This window comes from Ursus americanus, chromosome 9 (genome assembly GCF_024610735.1).
Source record: "Ursus americanus isolate L20-20 chromosome 9, mUrsAme1.1.p, whole genome shotgun sequence".
Classification (NCBI taxonomy): domain Eukaryota; kingdom Metazoa; phylum Chordata; class Mammalia; order Carnivora; family Ursidae; genus Ursus; species Ursus americanus.
The window spans coordinates 74,689,846-74,712,757 of record NC_142135.1 but is presented as its reverse complement, the minus strand read 5'-3'; the positions used below and the strand labels follow the sequence as shown (position 1 = coordinate 74,712,757).

Sequence of the window (22,912 nt, the reverse complement as noted above, 5' to 3'; positions counted from 1 at the left end):
GGCTTTTAACCCCATCCCATCATCTCTTTGTGTCATTTTGTGGGACTACTTGGTACATGCAAAATTTAGTTCATGCAAAATATTTTGCAAAATTTAAAGAATATCTTTAAAATTGGATTTATCCTTAATTGCTTATTGTTCCATTTAATTTTTTTTTAAATCAAGAAATACATCAGCAATATGATTTGGTAGTTACCTAAGATATCTTTTGATGTGCCAGTTTTATTAAAATTAACTTCTTAGTTACTGGACAATTATTTACATAAAATGCCATATTGATCTGTTAACAAGATCAAAGTCAAAACTCTTAGGAAGTTATAAAAACTATTGAAAAGTGTTTTTCTTTTCCCCTTTGTTTCTGTAATAATGTTATTTTTTTAACTTTTAATTTCTGACTGCCTTGATCACATGAAATCTCTTTTTTTCCCCCAAGTTTTTACTTAAATTCCAGCTAGTTAACATACAGAGTAATACTAGTTTCAGGTATTTCTATACCTTATGAAATTTAAAAAAATTTTTCACTGTCTCTTCTGGCCATTATTATTGTTAGTTTCATGATTGTTACTGAAACTAATTTTATTGTATAAAAGAGTGGAATGTTAAAAAAATTCTCCACTTAGAGTATCAAATACACTATACAGTGATAAGGCCCAGGACTCACTTTTTAAATAAGCTCTAGAGGGAATTCTAATGCAGACTTGGCCTTGGGAAACAAAAGACTAAAGCTATGAAGATCCTTTTAATCCTACTAAGTCTTCCTTCTTTAAATCCATAGTTGCCAACCTTTCTCAATGAAATCAACAGATAAATCCTAATCTACTCAGCACTTTCTGTATCTTTGTACTGTTATCAAAGGATTACTTTGAGTTTGTCATTCTCAAACATGCCTTAATTCTTTTGGAATTGTGCACATTGTTTCTATACAACTAAATCATAAGGTTGTTTACATACAGGTGTTGGAAAACCTGAGATCTCATTTGGATTTAGACAATCACTTAATATGTATGATTTCAATTTCCTCCTTTTATAATGGTGTTCACAATACCTATTTTAGCTTTCTCACATTACTATATAGATTAGAATGAAAATTGCCTGTAAAATGTACTGCACTTTGGACATTTTATATGGTCCCAAAATAATAACAATGGCTACTCAAACCTTTTGAAAAATGCAACTCCATCAGTTCTTAAAATTAATAAAGTGTTTGTATTGTAGTACAAACATCTAGTTACATTTAAAACATAAAAGAATTAATTTTATATCTTTCTTGTTATTTACATTCATATTACAAGTTTTTTGCCTCCTTTCCTTCTCCCCTTCATTCCTTTATACCTTTGAAGTTCTGGAAACTGATCAAAGAGATGGTTATGTCAAATGCTCATCTTTTCCTTTCTATATTTAAAGCTCCCAAGAACATTTTACATTCCTGTTTCAAGACGGTTGTCTTTTTGAAAATATCCAACATCACCAAGAAATAAGCTGAGAATCATAGGTTTCCTGAAAGGAAGTTCATCCAGCCTTTGAAAAGAACTTACAGTATGTATGTCTTCAACTTCATGGATAGTACAGATTCAAAAGAAGCAAAAATCTATATTAAGTTATTAAAGACATATTCTTTTTTTCTATTTCATGAAACTCAGTAGTAGTAAGTTTTTACACAAAAGCATTTTTATCATATTTCTGTATACTGGCAATAAACAATCCAAAGCATGAAATTGAGAAAATTTTATTTACATAGCATCCATTTTAAAAGCATATAATCGGAATAAATTTAACCAAAGAAATGCAAGACTTGTACACTGAAAATTGCAAAACGTTGAAAGAAATTAAAGAAAACATCCCATGTTCGTGAATCAGAAGACTTACTGAGATGGCAGTACTTTCCAAATTCATACGCAGATTCAGCACAAGAAATACAGTGCTATAAATTTAAAGTTAATTGATTTTCAAAAAAGGGTACCAAGACATTTTAGTGGAGGAATAACTTTCTCAAGAAATGGTGTTGGGACAAGTGGATATCCACAGGAAAAAAAGTAGGTTCCTACATCATACCATATACAAAAATTAAACTGTAAATTGAAAACCTAAATGTAATAGCTAAAAGTATAAAACTTAACAGAAAACATAGGAGTAAATGTTTGTGACCTTGGATTTGGCAGTGGTTTCTTAGATATGACACCAAAAACACAGGCAACACACACATACACACAACAGATAAAATCTATTCAAAAGACACCACCCCAAAAGGGAGAAGACAATACAGAGCGTGAGAGAGTGTGAGTTACCTATCACATAAAGAACAAGTATCCAGAATATATAATGAACTCTAAAAACTCAATAATAAAAAGACAACCCATTTTTTAAAATGGGCTTAAGATTTGAACAGATATCTTTATTTTTTTTTTTTTGGTGTTCTTTTTTTTTTTTTTTTTATTAATAATGATTTTTTATTATATTATGTTAGTCACCATACAGTACATCCCCGGTTTTCGATGTAAGGCTCGATGATTCATTAGTTGTGTATAACACCCAGTGCACCATGCAATACGTGCCCTCCTTACTACCCATCACCGGTCTATCCCATTCCCCCACCCCCCTCCCCCCTGTAGCCCTCAGTTTGTTTCTCATAGTCCATAGTCTCTCATGTTTCATTCCCCCTTCTGATTACCCCCCCTTTCTTTATCCCTTTCTTCCCCTACTGATCATTCTAGTTCTTATGTTCCATAGATGAGAGAAATCATATGATAGTTGTCTTTCTCTGCTTGACTTATTTCACTAAGCATTATCTCCTCCAGTGCCGTCCATGTTGTAGCAAATGTTGAGAACTCATTCTTTCTGATTGCTGAGTAATATTCCATTGTATATATGGACCACAACTTCTTAATCCAGTCATCTGTTGCAGGGCATCTCGGCTCCTTCCACGATTTAGCTATTGTGGACATTGCTGCTATGAACATTGGGGTGCATATGGCCCTTCTCTTCACTACGTCTGTATCTTTGGGGTAAACACCCAGTAGTGCAATGGCTGGATCATAGGGTAGCTCAATTTTTAACTTTTTAAGGGACCTCCACACGGTTTTCCAGAGTGGCTGTACCAACTTGCATTCCCACCAACAATGTAGGAGGGATCCCCTTTCTCCACATCCTCTCCAACAATTGTTGTTTCTTGCCTTGTCTATTTTTGCCATTCTAACTGACGTAAGGTGGTATCTCAGTGTGGTTTTGATTTGAATTTCCTTGATGGCTAATGATTTTGAACATTTTTTCATGTGCCTGTTAGCCATTTGTATGTCTTCATTGGAAAAGTGTCTGTTCATATCTTCTGCCCATTTTTTGATTTGTTTATTTGTTTCTCGTGTATTGAGTTTGAGAAGTTCTTTGTAGATCTTGGATACCAGTCCTTTATCTGTAGTGTCATTTGCAAATATATTCTCCCATTCCGTGGGCTGCCTTTTAGTTTTTCTGACTGTTTCCTTGGATGTGCAGAAACTTTTAATCTTGATGAAGTCCCATAAATTCATTTTATCTTTTGTTTCTCTTGCCTTTGGGGATGTGTCATGAAAAAGGTTGCTTTGGCTGATGTCGTAGAGGTTGCTGCCTATGTTCTCCTCTAGAATTTTGATGGATTCCTGTCTCACATCGAGGTCTTTCATCCATTTGGAGTTTATTTTTGTGTATGGTGTGAGAGAGTGGTCAAGTTTCATTCTTTTGCATGTAGCTGTCCAATTTTCCCAGCACCATTTATTGAAGAGACTGTCTTTTTCCCACCGGATGTTTTTTCCTGCTTTATCAAATATTAGTTGCCCAAAGAGCTGAGGGTCCATTTATGGGCTCTCTATTCTGTTCCATTGGTCTATGTGTCTGTTTTTGTGCCAGTACCATGCTGTCTTTGTGATCACAGCTTTGTAGTACAGCTCGAAATCTGGCATTGTGATGCCCCCAGCTTTGTTTTTCCTTTTCAACAGTTCCTTGGAGATTCGGGGTCTTTTCTGGTTCCATACAAATTTAAGGACTATTTGTTCCAGTTCTTTGAAAAATGTCCTCGGTATTTTGATCGGGATAGCATTGAAAGTGTAGATTGCTCTGGGTAGCATGGACATTTTAACTATGTTAATTCTTCCGATCCATGAGCATGGAATATCTTTCCATCTTTTTATGTCTTCCTCAATGTCTTTTAAGAGTGATTTATAGTTTCTAGAATAAAGGTCCTTTACGTCTCTGGTTAAGTTAATTCCAAGGTAACGTATGGTTTTTGGTGCTATTGTAAATGGGATGGATTCCCTGATTTCTCTTTCTTCGTTCTCGTTATTCGTGTACAGAAATGCGACTGATTTCTGAGCATTGATTTTGTATCCCGCCACGTTACTGAATTGCTCTATAACTTCTAATAGTTTGGGAGTGGCTTCTTTTGGGTTTTCCATATAGAGTATCATGTCGTCTGCGAAGAGAGACATTTTGACTTCTTCTTTGCCGATTTGAATACCTTTGATCCCTTTTTGTCGTCTGATTGCTGTTGCAAGGACTTCTAGTACTATGTTGAATAATAGTGGCGAGAGTGGGCATCCTTGTCGTGTTCCTGATCTTAAGAGAAAGGCTTCCAGCTTTTCCCCATTGAGAATAATATTTGCAGTAGGCTTTTCATAGATGGCTTTTATGAGATTGAGAAATGTACCTTCTATTCCTACACTCTGAAGGGTTTTAATCAGGAAAGGATACTGTATTTTGTCAAATGCTTTTTCGGCATCGATTGAGAGGATCATATGGTTCTTGAGTCTTTTCTTGTTGATATGATGTATCACGCTGATTGATTTGCGAATATTGAACCACGCTTGCATCCCAGGTATGAATCCCACTTGATCGTGGTGGATAATCCTTTTAATGAACTGTTGGATTCTATTAGCAAGTATCTTGTTGAGGATTTTGGCGTCCATATTCATTAGGGAAATCGGTCTGTAATTCTCCTTTTTGAGGGGGTCTTTGCCTGGTTTGGGGATCAAGGTAATATTGGCCTCATAGAATGAGTTTGGTAGCTTTCCTTCTGTTTCTATTTTTTGAAATAGCTTTAGGAGAATAGGTATTATTTCTTCTTTGAATGTTTGGTAGAATTCCCCAGGAAAACCGTCCGGGCCTGGAGTTTTGTTATTTGGAAGGTTGTTTATCACTGACTCAATTTCTTCATAATTAATTGGCCTGTTTAAGAAATCAATTTCTTCCTGTTTCAATCTTGGTAGTTTATAGGTTTCCAGGAAGGATTCCATCTCTTCCAGATTGCTTAGTTTATTGGCATATAGCTGTTGATAAAAATTTCTAATAATCCTTCCAATTTCAATGGTGTTCGTCGTGACCTCTCCTTTTTCATTCATAATTTTAATAATCTGGGTCCTTTCTCTTTTCTTTTGGATAAGTCTTGCCAGTGGTCTGTCAATTTTATTGATTCTCTCCAAGAACCAGCTTCTAGTCCTGTTGATCTGCTCTACTGTACTTCTGGTTTCTGCTTGATTGATTTCAGCTTTAATTTTGGTCAACTGCTTCCTTGTGCGTGGATTAGGCCTGTCCCTCTGTTGCTGTTCCAGCTTCTTGAGGTGAGAATATAAAAACTGCATTTTAGATTTTTCTATTCTTTTGAGTGAGGCTTGGATGGCTATGTATTTCCCCCTTAGGACTGCCTTTGCAGTATCCCATAGGTTTTGGACTGTTGTATTTTCATTCTCATTGGTCTCCATAAATTGTTTAATTTGATTTTTGATTTCCTGGTTTATCAAGTCATTCCTGAGCAGGATGGTTCTTAGTCTCCAAGTGTTTGAGTTTCTTCCAAATTTTTCCTTGTGGTTGAGTTCCAATTTCAGAGCGTTGTGGTCTGAGAATATGCAGGGGATAATTTCAATCTTTTGGTATCGGCTGAGACCTGTTTTGTGTCCCAGAACATGGTCTATTCTTGAAAATTGAACAGATATCTTTAAAGATATAATAAAGTAAGTAAGCACATGGAAACATTCTCAGTGTCAGTCACTATGGAAATGCAAATCAAAATCACAATGAGATACCACTCCACATCCCCAGAATGGCTAAAATCAAAGACAGATAATAACAAGGATGTGGAGAAATTGAAACTGCTATATTGCTGGTGGAATTATAAAATGGTGCAGTCCCTTTGGAAACCAGATTGGCAGTCCCTCAAAAGAGTTAAAAGAGTTACCACATAGCCCAGCAATTCCACCCTTAGAGAAATTAAAACATATGTCTCCACGAAAACTTGTACATAAATGTTCAAACTGTATTATTCGTGACAGCTAAAGAAAACAAGCTTAATGTCCATCAACTGATTAATGGATGACCAAAATGTGGCATATCCATGCAATAGAATATATATGATGCAAAAATGTCCATTCCTTAGGGAAGCAGAATTACCATATGACCCAGCATTTCCACTAAAACCTGTGTTCACAGAAAAATGTTGCAAATATTCATAGCAGCATTCTTAGTAGCCAAAAAACATGGAAGCATGCCAAATGTCAACTGATGAATGGATAAACCAAATGTAGCCTGTACATACAACTGAATATTATCTGGCAATATAAGGAAAGAAGGGCTGCATCATGACACAACATGGATGAGCCATGGAAATATGCTAAGTAAAGGAATCTAATCAGAAAAAGCCACATACTCTACAATTCTGCTTATATAAAATGTTCAGAACAGGCAAATTCCTAGACAGAATGTACATTTGTGGTTGTCAGGAGCTGGGGAAAGGGATGAATGGGATATGACAGCTGATGGGCATGAAGTTTCTTTTGGAAATGTTGAAAATGTTCTGAAATCAGATAGTGGTGATTTTACAGTCTTATGAATATCTGAAAAGCCACCACACTGTACACTTTGAAGTGGTCGATCTTTGGTATGTGAATTATATTTCAGTACAAGTTAACATTTTAAAATTATAGTTTAAAAAAAATCTAATGAGATAAGTAACAGAAGGCGAATAGCCCCATAAATCACCTTGGTTCATTTAGCCATCACTGAAGTGGTTTAAAAGTATTTTAAAAGTAAAAGTCTGATTTAACCCTTACTTGAGGTGGCAGTCCTTTAGAAGAAGAATCTAATAGAAATGTCATAGTTAGCCCTGGCTGCAGGCTTAATAAGGTAGTGCTTGTCTACATAACTGTTTAATAAATAGAAAATGTAACTGTCATCAGTTTGCTTTTATTATCACCAAGTGCCATTAATCTTAAACAATGCCAATGAAAAAATACTCCCTAAAAATTCTTTTGTTAATCCAGGTCAGGGTTTATCAATCTGGTCATTTGGGGCCAGATAATTCTTTGTTGTGGGAGACTGTTGTGTGCATCTTGGCATGTTTGGCTGCATCCCTGGCTGCCTACCCACTTGATGTCAGTAGCACTCTCTTATCCACAGTTATAAAAACCCAAAGTGCCTCCAGACATTGCCAGATGTTCCAGAGGCAAAATCGCCAAGGCAGAGAACCACTGATAGAAATTCTAACTAAATGCTGTGGTTTCAATTAAATTTTAATAAAATATATGTAAGCCTCAAAAATAAGTAATTTTTAATATCTTTTAATAAACATTGCATTCTATGGGGAAGTTAATTCATGTCTCCAATTCCTGTGGTACAATATAAACCCTACTTTTAAACAGTAGACTCAAAATATACAATGATAGTACCATAATTGTAAAAATACCTAAACAGAAATGGAGTAATTTAAATTCTATCATTCTGTATGCAGATTATTCTCTAAACCTTAAAAACCCTTTTTTGAAGCATTTTTTCCTTTTTTAAAAAATTTATAATGAAAAGGATTACTGTGTTTTTTCCTCTTTTGTATCATAATTTTATTTCAACTTTGCATTTAAAAATTTTTAATGGCATATTTTTCAATGTTTACATTTCTATCTGGCTCATATAATTTCATTTTATTTCAAGATTAATAAAACCTCTCTCATTCAGAGGACGGTGTTAAGAATGATGTATACCTGGTGTTAAATGTGCTAGATACACCACTGATTTCAGAGAAAGAGTAAGTACGTAACAAAATTGAGTGAGCATGTGTGAGGTATCATGCTAGGTGCTTTATACGTTATTTAATCTAACACAACAAACTGCCATTTATATATGAGGAAATAGAAGCTCAAATTTAACTTTTTCCTCAAATACTATTTAAAATTCTAAATAGCACGAATAATTTATATTGGCAGAATTTTTACTATCTCAGTCTTGGGCTGGTTATTGCTCTCTCAAAACCAAATAATATAATGATATACTATTTGTATAATATAATTAATAAAAAAACAGGTGTATCTGATATATAACATATTAATTTCAGGCATATAACATAATGATTTGATATTTGTGTGCATTGTGGAATGATCACCACAATAAGTCTAGTTAACGTCTGTCACCTTACGTGATCACACACACAAATCTTTTTTGTGATGAGAACTTTTTAATATCTACTCTCTTAGCAACTTTCAAATATGCAAAACATATTATTAACTTAGTCACTATGCTGTACCTTGCATCCCAATGACTTATGTTCCTCTTGGCCCCCTTCACCCATTTCTCCCATCCACCACTTTTGGCAACCACCAATCTGTCCTCTGTAGCTATGAACTCTATTTTTTGCTTTTGCGTTTTGTGTTTTATTTTTGTTTTTTAGATTCCACATATAAGTGAGATCACATAACATGTCTCTGACTTATTTCACTTAGCATAATGCCCTCAGGGTCCATCTACATTGTTGCAAATGGCAAATTTCATTTTTTAAAAATGGCTGCATAATATTCTATTGTGTACATATACTGCATTTTCTTTATCCATTCATCCAACCATCTTAGGTTGTTTCCATATCATGACTATTGTAATATAATTAGTAATTTTAAATTTGTGCACTTTATTAGTTCTTAATTTAGTAAGAATTCCTTTCCAGGACATTAGTATACTTAGTGGCAAGACTATTGTCTTAAATTGTGGAACTATCAGTATATACACATATTTTAAAAGGAACCTTTTTAGACTAGAGTACTTGCATCTCTGGTAGATGCCTAGTCTGGTATGCATTTAATTAACCCTTATTGAATGAATAAAGGATTAAGTTTGTGGCTTGCCTCGTCAACATGAACTCAAAGAAATATTGTTCAAAATGTTTCTATCAAGAGGATGTGGAGAAAGGGGATCCCTCCTACATTGTTGGTGGGAATGCAAGTTGGTACAGCCACTCTGGAAAATGGTGTGGAGGTCCCTTAAAAAGTTAAAAATTGAGCTACCCTATGACCCAGCCATTGCACTACTGGGTATTTACCCCAAAGATACAGACGTAGGGAAGAGAAGGGCCATATGCACCCCAATGTTCATAGCAGCATTCTTCACAATAGCTAAATCGTGGAAGGAACCGAGATGCCCTCCAACAGATGACTGGTTTAAGAAGTTGTGGTCCATATATACAATGGAATATAACTCAGCTATCAGAAAGAACGAGTTCTCAACATTTGCTGCGACATGGACGGCACTGGAGGAGATAATGCTAAGTGAAATAAGTCGAGCAGAGAAAGACAATTATATGGTTTCTCTCATCTATGGAACATAAGAACTAGGAAGATCGGTAGGGGAAGAAGGGGATAAAGAAAGGGGGGGTGATCAGAAGGGGGAATGAAGCATGAGAGACTATGGGCTCTGAGAAGCAAACTGAGGGCTTCAGAGGGGAGGGGGGTGGGGGAATGGGATGGACTGGTGATGGGTAGTAGGGAGGGCACGTATAGCATGGTGCACTGGGTGTTATGCGCAACTAATGAATCATCGAACTTTACATCAGAAACCAGGGATGTACTGTACGGTGACTAACATGATATAATAAAAAAAACATTAAAAAAGGTTTCTATAAGCAAAGCCTCAGTACACAATTTTAATTTGAAAGATAGGTTATAATAAGAAGAAGAAGAGGTAGAATCATAAAATAAGTCCTAACCTAAAACTTAGGATGGGAAAGAAGCAAGACTGGCACCTTTTAAGTGAATTATATTTCTAGGGCAGAAAGCTAAATATCAAGAGGAAGTATGTGTGGCATTTTGCCTTGGGATAACAAATTTCTTAGCGTGGCCTCAGTAAAATTAAGCACATTAAGTGCTCCTTTGCCCCAGCCACAAAATGCAACATATCCAAATATTATGCCAAAACTTGCCATTGGTGGTTAGTCAGCGTTATAAAGTTCTTACATAGAAGCTGCCCTTGTCATGATATGAAAATCAACTGGGGAATCAGAATTTATGAACTTGAGCTTGAACTTTAAATAATTGGTTTGTCCTTTTAACAACAAAGCAACCTAGCCAGATTTATTCTTAACTCAGTAAATACAGACAGGGTGTGGTGGCCCTTAGCCAGCTAGGTGTATCTCTGCAATTCAAAAGATGACTAATGAAGTACTGTTTACATTTAAAACTAGAAAAAAAATTATCCTTAATGTATACTGTTTCCTTGACTAACTGGTGATTGAGGCTATTAATGCAAAGTATGAAAACTGAAAAAGTCTAGAGTTTAAAAGCAATAAAAGGCTATTTTTCCTGAACCCCTCCCATTTACCTCTAAGGTCTTAAAATGACGAAATGACTGGGGTTGGATTTCTGTGGGTATTCAACTACTTTGTCTATGTCTTCCCTTGGACACTGTGATTTATAGTGGGGAATATCAACTATAGTCTCTCACAGTTCATACTGGCATGTTTAGCATGCCTCCCAATGAGTTGCTTATTATTCATGGATTCATTAGTTCATCCATTCACTCAAGAAACATTTATCATGGGGGTGCCTGGGTGGCTCAGTCGGTTAAGCATCTGCCTTTGGCTCAGGTCATGATCCCAGGGTCCTGGGATTAAGCCGCACATCGGGCTCCCTGCTTAACGAGGAGCCTGCTTCTGCCTCTCCCTCCGCACCTCTGTTTCCCCCACCCCGCCTCATGCTTTCTCTCACATATGTGCTCCCTCGCTCTCTCTCAAAGAAATAAAATCTTAAAAAAAAAAAAGAAAGAAAGAAAGAAAGAAAGAAAGAAAGAAAGAAAGAAAGAAAGGAAAAGAAAAAGAAACACTTATCAAGGACCACGCATTCTAACAAGGATAAAGTGACATGAGACAAATGTAATTGTCCATCAGTGGGTGTGTGGATTAGTAACTTGCAGTATATTCAATTTATACAACTGAACACTACCCAGTAGTTAAAATTGCATGAACCGTGGCTAGGTGTGCCACTATGATGTCTCAAAGACATGATGTTTAAGTAAAAAATAAAGACATTTGATAATATGCAATATTGGAAAGGGTGTGAGAAAATGGGCAGTTACTTCAGGGATATATGATATATTACAACCTCAAGGAAGGACGATTAGCAACCCATTATGATTAATATTACCATAAAAGTGTCAACTATAATTTATTCTATAGGTATATCTTGATGTATGGGAACTGACATAGGAACAAGAAAAGTTATTTCAATATTATTTGCTGTAGTAAAAGATGGATTGCTCATTCATAGAGGACAGGTTAAATAAATGATGTCCCAATGCATCTGGGACAAAAGAATAAGGAATCTCTTTGTACACTTTATGTAATTATCTCTAAGATGCATTGTAGAATGAACAAACAATAGGTGCGTTAACAGCATGCTACCTTTTAAGAAAAACAAAACAAAACAGGACTAGCTATGTATTTGCTTAATATGCATAGAACAACTCTGAAAGAATACAGAGGAGACAGGAAACACTTGTTTCTTCCAGGAAGTGAAACTGGGTGTTTGGGCACCCTTGAGGGAGAGAAACTTTTCAATGCATGTTCCTTTGAATCATTGGAATTTTGAACCATATCTAATCGTGAAAGGAAAAGACAATTGCACATTTTTAAAGATAATGTTGAGTGGGGAAAAAACTTAAAACACAGAAAATAATATACAGATAATCAAAATATAAACACACACATTGTAATGAAATATATACCACAATCAGGATGGTGAGGTAGGAGAGGAGTGAATTGGACTAAAAAAGGTTGACCCAGGGAGCTTCAGTTATATATATGATGTTTCTTTTCTTAAAAAATCTGAAATACATATAGTCATATGTTAAGATATGTTAAATGTGGGTAATGGATAGATTGGGTGTTCATTATGTTAGTATCTATCCTTTTGTGTTTGTTTGAAATATTTTCTATTTTTAAAGGGAAAGTCGTGATCAGATATCCAGGACATATGTATTCATATTAAATATTTGTTGGCATTATCAAGGATCATAAAAATAAGGAAGAAATGGTTCCTCCCTTTTAAAGATTTAATCCCAATTAAGAGGAATAAGAATATTATTAAACAGGCTACACAGCTGATAGGAGAGCAGACAACCTCACCACATAGAGGGACAGCTCACCTTCTCTTTGGAGGGGAGAGGCATGATGAATTGTTACTTCTCACAGTGCCGAACTTTAGGTGAACTTAACCTCTCACACCGCTGGACAGTAGGTGAAGAAACTGGCCCTTCCACTTTAATCTTATGATGTCTCATCTGGACCAAGTAATGCCTTACTGTCTACTCTATTTTAAAGTGTCCTTAGGTGGCCTTTTATGTCCTTCAAATGAAGATGATGACCTACATGAGGGAGAATCGTGGGCACACTAAGGACTCAATCTGGCTTTGGATCCTGCCAGTGCTTCCTACTGGCTGGCTGATCTTGAGCAAGTATCTTATTCTGTGACTGTTTCTTCAACTCTAAAATGAAAACTATAGTAGTACTTTGTCAGCACAGTGTGAAATAACACTTGTAAAGAATTGAAGACAATACCTAACATGTGGTAAGTGCTCAATTAATACTGTCTGTTATTATTCATTCTAGATATAATCTTCTCCCTTTTAGCTTTATGCCCTTGCTCAGGCTATCTCTTTTCCTGGCATTTTCACTGGTCACCTGTCAATACGCTACCAATTTTTCAAAATTCTTTTTTCCTGGTCTGCCCAACTGCATGTCATTTCTTTGTTCTCTGAGCCTTCATGGAACTGCAAAGCTTTTATGGTACTTCTACTCTGCCTTTCTGAAGTTATCTGAGAACTTGTCTCCTTCCTATTTTATATACATATCTATCTATCTATCTATCTATCTATCTATCTATCTATATCTATCTATCTATCTATCTATCTATCTGTCATCTATCTATAATCTATCATCTATCTACACACACACACACACACACACACACACACACACACACACTAGCAGGATTCTTGCTGAAGGCAGACCAGGGTGATCAGACATCACCTGGGGGTTGGTAGAAGTGATATATGTGTATATATATATATGTATATATGTATATGTATATGTATATATGTATATGGTATATATATACACACATACATACATACACATATCACATACATACATGTATCACTGGACAGATTTTATTTAATTTCTTTTATTGCCTTTAATTTTTTTTTATTGCCTATAATGGTTCTATGTACTTTCTCTGTAAGCATCTTTGCCATAGACATCTTTGCCATGAGCATTTTGCCAAGAACATTTTTGCTGCATAACTAATTGGCTGCAAGGCAATTTTGCTATAAAAGATAAAAAAATAACTGGTATGACAGTTTGGTTTCATTTCTCCATTGATGCAGTGCTCCCATTTTTATGTAAGTGTCAGCGCTCTTAATGGTCTACACAGTGGTGCAGAGTTTGCAACCCACGTTTCCCATGGAACTTGGGAACATCTATCAATAGACATGGGACAATATGCCAATAACAAACAGTGCAGAAGGCTTTCACAATGCAATACTAAGCTCAGTTACAAATACACATCCTAGTATTTGGAAACAGATACCTCTCAATGAAGAAAGAAATTTTAGTGAAAAAAGAACAGAGTGTAATGCTGAACAAGCAGATGAATCAACAAGCAAAAAAAAAAAAAAGTGTAATACTGTGAGAGGTGAAATAAAATGGGCTAACTTGTGACAAGGAGTTTTAAAATAGAGCTAGGAGGACATTAAGGAGATGGGCCTTATGCATGTCCCTAGCAGTGGAACCATGAACTTTTGAACTGGGCCAAACTGCAAATGTTCCAAGGATTCAGCCTGGACACCTGCAACTTGCTACAGTAAGAGATTTTGCTTAGTGACAGCCTTAGCCGCCAGTTATATTCAATCAATATTAGCTTGCTGCCATCAACACCAATCAAAAATTCTTTTGTAAGCAACATACATAAGCATTCCCTTTTTGCTTTAAAAACCCTTGACTTTTGCTCCCTAGTGGGACACTATTTGGGCTGCAACCCAAATCTGTGCCCAGATTGCAATTCTTTGATCCCCCAAAAATGTTCTTGCTTAATTATTGCTTCCTGACAATTTTAAGTTGACAATACTATGAACAAAAGACTTTGAAGACAAGTGCTTAGGTACAATCCATAAAATAAGTTATTTGCAGTTTTGCCATGAATCTACACACATTATTATTCAAATATTTTGTATTTTGTGATATCTTTTTAATTTTGTTGTTCATTTTTCACATTTTATATGTCCTTTTTAATGTCCTTTTATTTGTGTGTGTGTGTGTGTGTGTGATTTTATCTTTTACAACAAAATTGATTGCCTTAAGACCAATTAGTTACATGGTGAAAATGTTTGCAGAGAAAATGCTTGCAGGAAAGATGCTTATGGCAAAAATACTGCACATGCTTTGTAGTATTCCATCATATGGAATATTTCTATATCCATTTGCTCCTACAGTTTGCAATCATACTATTATGTGAAAACATATATATATTTTCTCTCCTTCCCTTTTCTCCACATTAAGTCATGAGTAAACTCCTATGCACAATAAAGGTTTTTCCATATAACCAAAGGTCTTAGGTAGAGAAAAACATTGCTATAATTTCTGTCGATGAGGAACCACCATCTGAAATACTATTTAGAACACATGAGTGCTTTTTATGCTCTTTCTCCTCTGGGCGTGTTGGTGTTTGGCCATATTTGGTCTCCTTTTACTTGCCTTTTTGGTCCCTCTAACTTAGCACCAGTTGTCTCCTTTTCCTTGCTTCTTGTGTAGTGTTTTTCATAGGCCTCGCTTTAGGAAATACATGTAACAAAGTTGCTATTGCCCCCAGCTTTTGTTTTCATTTTTTTCTTTCTTTTTCTTAACCTCCCCTTTCCTCTCTCCCATCCTTCAGTTTCAGGCTCTTAAGAAAAGTGTAATCATAGACTTAGTAAAAATATGTGCATTTTGCATCATCTCTTATACTTTTAGTAAGAACCTTGTGTTCTATTACCGGTTTTAGGAATCATCTCAGTACTAGCAGAAAGCTTTTGGGCTGTGGAGTGTTCTTATGATCCTAATTTTAAAACCTAGACCTATTTGCATGTTTTACCTTATTGCTGGGCCATAAGCTTTACACATCAACTTACCACGGCTGTGTCTCTCCAGGGACTCTATACTACCTCTATAGTGGCATAATATTTTGCAGTAATATACAGCTTTACAATTCCCACATATACGGTCTCATTACAGAGCTAGTTGATGGTTAAGCCAAATTAAAAGAGATCCTGGCTAGGAGCACTACACCCACTGTTCTAAACACATTGGCCAGAATATATACATGTTAACTTATTTATATTCTGTATAGTTTTAATCAGTCAACTTCCGATAGGTTAACAAAATTGCCAATATTTGACGACCCTTTGACAGAGTCTCTCCTTGACCAAATGTTAGACTCTGAATCCTCTTCCCAACTAGGCCTCAACTTTTGGTTCTTTCATGTTTGTCTCTGCATTGTCCCATTTTAGCAGGAATCCTGTTGAGTCAATTTAGCCAGTATCACCCTCCATATCTGACCACCCTCCATATCTGATTGGGTTCCTAATTTTCTAGCATGCCTCAAGTGATATCTGACCATCCTGGCCTGCCTTCAGCAGGAATACCGCTAGGTCGGTTTACCTAGAATCCCGCCCCCTTATCCCTGAGGAGTCTTCTTAGTAATTTTCTACCTGCTGACGCCTACCTTGCTCATTTGCTATCCATTCTCACTTTTCCTTATGGCATTCAGAGTTTGGGCCAATCTCTCTCCCCTACCGCAAACTTCACCATAGTAATCCCTATACCTATCATAGCAGTTCCCCTGAATAAAGTCTGATTTACCATCCTCTAACAAGTGTCATTGAATAATTTTTTCTTCTAACACCTTTCACCTCTTCAACCTAATGTATATTAGGCATTACAGTAGACCCAGTGCACTCAGTGGTCATTAAGCGCAAACTCTCAGGAGGCAATAGTCCACTTAACATATGTTGTTTTCTCCTCTTCCTTCCTACCTTGCTTCTCTCTTTCTTGCTCCCTCTTTTTTTCTTATTTTTTCCCTCTCTTTGTCCTTCTTTCTTTTTTCATCCCATCACGTTCCATGGAGGATGTGAGGTGAAAACTTTGTTCTCATTACAATAGCATATTTAGAATTAAATGTTTTGGTGTAAAGCATGAGTTACCTAGATTCTGTCTCTCATATTATTATTTAGAAAACCAATCTCTTAAATTTGCCATTCTTGGGAGAACACATAATTCTGCATAATTACGGATTTTAAGACACTTGGAAGCTATCTTTTACATGCACCTTTTTGGATAATGACTTCTATTACATTAGGGGATAGATAAGTTTGAATGCCAATGATCACTTTCCTTTTTCAAATTGCTTTAATGGTTCAGATTTGACAAAAAGAATGTAGTTCCCAAGTGGTTTTATTATAAATTTTTACAATAACATGTATAGGTATTACTTAATATATTACTTTTTGTATGTTTAGTGCACAGAATCTGATTTCTGATGGAGAAGTTTGCTCTTTACCTCATGGACTATTGGGAATAAACTGTTTCATAGAGTTTACCTGCTCTTAGTGGAAACTATTTTTTGGGGGGCTGGGGTAGGGGAGTGGGAGAGATAGAATCTTAAGCAGGCTCCATGCCCAATGCAGACCCTGACATGGGGCTTGACCTCACGACCCTGAGATCATGACCTGAGATGAAGTCAAGAGTCAGGCACTTAACTGAGTGAGCCACCCAGGCACAGTAGGAACTATTTTTATACAGGGTCTTAAAGATGAGAGAGAATAGCATACTGCGTGCTGCATGTTTTTCAAAATAACACCAGGGGTCACTGTAGGCTAGAAACCTTCAAACACATTTAGACATGCTGTGCTAACGTTAATCACAGGATTTTTATCTGAATACTTGCTTGTTGATGAGTTCATTGTTAATCCCTGGTTTCATAACAGCCCATATTACCTTGAATTATCTTTAAATTGTCCAATTTTAATTCAACTGTAAAATAAAAACCTCTTCCTTTAGAATGTTTAGAAGCTCTGCCACAATCAGATCAGTAATAACTATTATACTTCCAAGAAAGTTGGGAATTCCTTTCTTCCATCAAAATTAGGTATGATAACATAGTTCAGTAGATAAAGCCAGATTTAAAATCAAGAAAGATGAATTCTTAAATTTGATGCATGTAGCATAATCTTTTTGCCTAAATTTCCATTTGGTAGGAAGAGGCTAAGTTAGAGGATTTCTAAAATCCTATCCAGCTGGTAGTTTTATGATGGACACAATTCAATTTGAACATCTATTGCTTTCAGTATTCTAATAGTATACAGAAGGTCACAGAATTTTCCTCATGTTCAAAGAGGGTCATTTTGCCTAGTAATAGGCTTGGGAAAAATTGAACTAGACATAGGGCTATTTTAGAGATTTAAATCCAATAAAGAGACAGTTCTAGGATTCATGAGCAAAGGGGACAACATAAAACCTTTCCTTGAAAGGAGCCAAATCTCCACACAGCCTGACTCTAACGCTTTCCTTCAGATCACATGTTCATACATATCTCCATCTTTATTTATTTATTTATATTTATTTACTTAAGATTTCTTTTCATTTTTTTAATTATTATGTCCAGTTAGCCAACATATAGTACATCATTAGTTTTTGATGTAGTGTTCAATGATTCATTAGTTGCGTATAATACCCATGCTCATCACAACACATGCCCTACTTAATACCCATCACCCGGTTACCAGATCCCCCACCCCTTCCTTTCTGTAACCAGTTTGTTTCCCGGAGTCCAGAGTCTCTCATGGTTTGTCTCCCTCTCTAATTTCTTCCCATTCGGTGTTCCCTCCCTTCCCCTAAGTCCTCCATGCTATTCTTTATGTTCCACATATGAGTGAAACCATATGATAATTATCTTTCTCTGCTTGACTTATTTCACTTAGCATAATCCCCTCCAGTTCCATCCATGTCTATGCAAATGGTAGGTATTCATCCTTTCTAATGGCTGACTAATATTCCATTGTATATATGAACCACATCTTCTTTACCTATTTGTCTGTTGAAGGGCATCTTGGCTCCTTTCACAGTTTGGCTATTGTGGACATTGCTGCTATGAACACTGGGGCATGTGCCCCTTCGGATCACTACATCTGTATCTTTGGGATCAATACCTAGTAGTGAAATTGCTGGGTCATAGGGTAGCTTTTTTTTTAATGTCCTGAGGAACCTACATACTGTTTTCCAGAGTGGCTCCCCTTTCTCCACATCCTCACCATCTGTTGTTTCCTGTCTTGTTAATTTCTACCATTCTAACTGGTGTGAGGTGGTATCTCGTTGTGGTTTTGATTTGTATTTCCCTGATGGCTAGTGATGTTGAACATTTTTTCATGTGTCTGTTAGCCATTTGTATGCCTTCTTTGGAGAAGTATTTCTTTATGTCTTCTGCCCATTTCTTGACTGGATTATTCGTTTTTTGGGTGTTGAGTTTGAGAAGTTCTTTATAGATCTTGGGTATGAGCCATTTACCTGACCTTAAGGGAAAAACTCTCATTTTTCCCATTGAGAATGACATTTGCTGTGGTCTTTTCATAGATGGCTTTTATGATATTCAGGTATGTTTCCTCTATCCCTATACTTTGAAGAGTTTTAATCAGGAAAGGATGCTGTATTTTGTCAAATGCTTTTTCTGCATCAATTGAAAGGATCATATGGTTCTTGTCTTCTTTTGTTAATGTGCTCTATCACGTTGATTGATTTGCAAATGTTGAACCACCCTTGCATCACAGAAATAAATCCCATCTGGTCGTGATGGATAATGCTTTTAATGTACTGTTGGAGCCTATTGGCTAGGATCTTGGTGAGTATTTCAGCATCCATGTTCACCAGGGATATTGATCTGTAATTCTCCTTTTTGATGGGGTCTTTGCCTGGTTTTGGGATTAGGGTAATGCTGGCCTGTAGAACGAGTTTGGAAGTTTTCCTTCCATTTCTATTTTTTGAAACAGCTTCAGGAGAATAGGTATTATTTCTTTAAATGTTTGGTAGAATTCCCTTGGGACTCCATCTGGCCCTGGACTCTTGTTTTTTTGGAAGGTTTTTTTATTACTGTTCTAATTTCTTTACTGGTTATTGGTCTGTTCACATTGTCTATTTCTTCCTGTTTCAGTCTTAGTAGTTTATAAGTTTCAGGAATGCATCCATTTCTTCCATATTGCTTCATTTGTTGGCATATAGTTGCTGGTAATCATTTCTAATAATTATTTCTATTTCCTTGGTGTTAGTCTTGATCTCTCCCCTTTCGTTCATGCTTTTATCGATTTGGGTACTTTCCCTTTTCTTTTGGATAAGTCTGGCCAGAGGTTTATCAATGTTACTAATTCTTTCAAAGAGCCATCTTCTAGTTTCATTGATCTGCTCTACTGTATTTCTGGTCTCTAATTTATTGATTTTTCCTCTAATCTTTATTATTTCTCTTCTCCTGATTGGTTTAGGCTTTATTTGCTATTCTTCCTCCAGGTCCTTTAGGTGTAAGGTTAGCTTATGGATTTGGGATTTTTCTAATTTTTTGAGAGAGGCTTGGATGGCTATGTATTTCCCTCTTAGGACTGCCTTTGCAGTATCCCATAGGTTTTGGACTGATGTGTTTTCATTCTCATTCATTTAAATGAATTGTTTAAGTTCTTTAATTTCCTGGTTGACCATCCATTCTTTAGCAGGATGCTCTTTAACTTCCAAGTATTTGAGTTCTTTCCACATTTCTCTTGTGGCAAAGCACTGTGGTCTGAAAATATGCAGGGAATAATCTCAATCTTTTGGTATCAGTTGAGAACTGATTTGTGATCCAGTATGTGGTCTGTTCTGGAGAAAGTTCCATGTTCATTTGAGAAACATGAGTATTCTGTTGTTTTAGGGTGGAATGTTCTGTATGTATCTATGAGTCCATCTGGTCCAATGTGTCATTCAAAGCTCTTATTTCTTTGTTGATCTTCTGCTTAGATGATTGGTCCACTGCTGTGAAAGGAGCGTTGAGGCTTCCTACTATTAATGTATTTATTATCATCAATGCTTCTTTATTTTGGTTATTAAGTGGCTTATATAATTGGCTGCTCCCTTTTGAGGGGCATAGATATTTACAATTGTTAGATCTTCTTGTTGGATAGACCCTTTAAGTATGAGATAGTGTCCCTCTACATCTATTACTACAGTCTTTGGTTTATTTTATTTTATTTTTTAAATATTTTATTTATTTGACAGAGAGAGAGAAACACAGTGAGCACACAAGCAGGGGGAGCAGCAGAAGGAGAGGGAGAAACAGGCTCTCCACTGAGCGGGGAACCTGATGAGGGACCCAGTCCCAGGGCCCTGGGATCATGTCCTGAGCTGAAGGCAGACGCTTAACCAACTGAGACACCCTGGTACCCCTGTCTTTGTTTTAAAATCTAATTTGTCTGATATGAGAATTGCTACCCCAGCTTTCTTTTGAGGTCCATTAGCATGGTAAATCATTCTCCATCCCCTCATTTTCAATCTGGAGATGTCTTTAGGTTCAAAATGAGTATCTTGTAGATAGCATATGGATGGGTCCTGCTTTTTTATCCAGTCTGAAACCCTGTGTCTTTTCATGGGAGCATTCAGCCCATTTACATTCAGAGTAACTATTGAAAGATGAATTTAGCACCATTGTATTGCCTGTAAAGTCCCTGTTTCTGTAGATTTTCTCTGTTTCTTCCTGGTCTGTGTGACTCTTGGGGTCTCTCTTTGCTTAGAGAATCCCCCTTAATATTTCTTGCAAGGCTGGCTTGGTGGTCAAATATTCTTTCAGTTTCTGCCTGTCCTGAAAGCTGTTTATCTCTCCTTATGTTCTGAATGACAGCCTTCCTGGATAAAGTATTCTTGGCTGTATGTTCTTTTCATTTATTACCCTGAATATGTCTTGCCAGCCCTTTCTGGCTTGCCAGGTTTTTGTGGACAGATCTGATGTTATTCTGATGTTCCTCCCTCCATATGCAAGGGACCTCCTCTTCCTGGCTATTCTCAGGACAGTTTCTTTGGCTGTAAAATTTGCAAGCTTCACTTTTATATGACAGGGTGTTGATCTATTTTATTTGATTTTGGGAGGGGCCCTCTCAGCCTCTCAGACTTGAATGCTTGTTTCCTTCCCCAGATTAGGATAATTCTCAGCTATGATTTGCTCAAATATACCTTCTAGCCCTCTCTCTCTCTTTCTACCCCCTAGGGGATCCCAATAATTCTGACATTGGAATGTTTCATGGCATCATTAGTCTCTCCAATCCTTTCTTCATGTACTACTAGCAGCCTATCTCTGTTTTCCTCAACTTCCTTCCTTTCCATCAGCTTATCTTCTAGATAACTAATTCTCTCTTCTGCCTCGTTTACTCTTGCTGTTAAAATATCCAGTTTAGACTGCATCTCATTCATAGCATTTTTTATTTTGGCCTGATTAGATCTCCTTTCTGCTTTTAGAGATTCTATTTTGTCACTAATGCTTTTTTCAAACCTAGCTATTGACTTTATGATTGCTATCCTGAATTCTATCTCTGACATCTTGCTTGTATCCATATCCATTAGTTCCATGACAGAGGACATTGTCTCTGTTTCTTTTCTTTGTTGAGAGCTCCTCCTCCTAGTCATTCTGTTGAGGGATAGTTGAGTGAATGATCAGAGTCCAAAATATTAACCCTAGCAAGATGCACCCTAGCAAAATCCAGAGTGGTCAGAAGCCACCACCAAAAAACAAAGCCAAAATGAAACACAAGAATAAAATTATAAAATTAAAAAAATTTTAAAAAGTGGGGTGGTGGTGGAAAGAGCTATAATCTCTCAGTGTGGACAAAGCAGGCTGTTTCAGTTGTTCCTGAATGTATTTTGGTCTCTGTGTTAGAAGACACTATGTCCCAAAAATTATAAAGAAAGTAAAACTTGTATATATAAAGGTAAAATTGAATGGAGTGACAAAAGGACTAAAATAAAGCATATATCTATAAAAAATATAGGTGTGAAAAAATAAAAGTTGAAAAGTGACTATGAAATATTAGTTGATATAATAAACATCTAGTTGAAGTGAGGAGAAAGTAAAAAGAAAAAACAGAGAAAAAAGTGTAAGTAAAAGAGAAAAAAAAGAAAAGGAGAATTTTCTCTGAAAAATAAACAAGTCATGGGTCGCACCTGAAGCTCAATATACAATTTTCCCCTGGTGTTGGGATTTTATGGTCTTAAGAGATCCATAGGATTGTCATCCACCTGTTCTTCCAGCCCCTCTTCTGGGGGAGGGCCCTGCCCTGCTGTTTCTCAGGTAACCTTGCCTGTGTGGAGTTGCCCCACCCCGTCATGCGGATGGGCTCAGTGGCAACCAGTCTTCTGTGTAGCTTTTGTTATCTGGGGACTTTCTGTGCCTCTTCAGAGGATGAGGGCAAAAACGGCCACACCCAAACCTCTGGCCCAGAGGAGAAAATTCAGTTTTCCCTCTTTACTAAACCCTCCAGGACAAACAGTCTCCACTTCTGTATGTGCCACCAAAAACCGCAGCCTCCCACAGTGCAGGCCCACAGCAACTCTCTC

At 36.6% G+C, this 22,912-nt stretch overlaps 1 long non-coding RNA gene across 1 annotated transcript in view; it reads left to right on the top strand.

The window, feature by feature from the left end:
* The window catches only part of LOC123786736 (uncharacterized), a 44,303-nt gene that overhangs the window by 6,733 nt on the left and 14,658 nt on the right, over positions 1 to 22,912 (top strand). Inside the window, exon 2 of the long non-coding RNA XR_006778051.2 lies at positions 12,587 to 12,833. This is a non-coding gene — a long non-coding RNA (uncharacterized LOC123786736). The remainder of the gene's footprint in view (positions 1 to 12,586; positions 12,834 to 22,912) is intronic.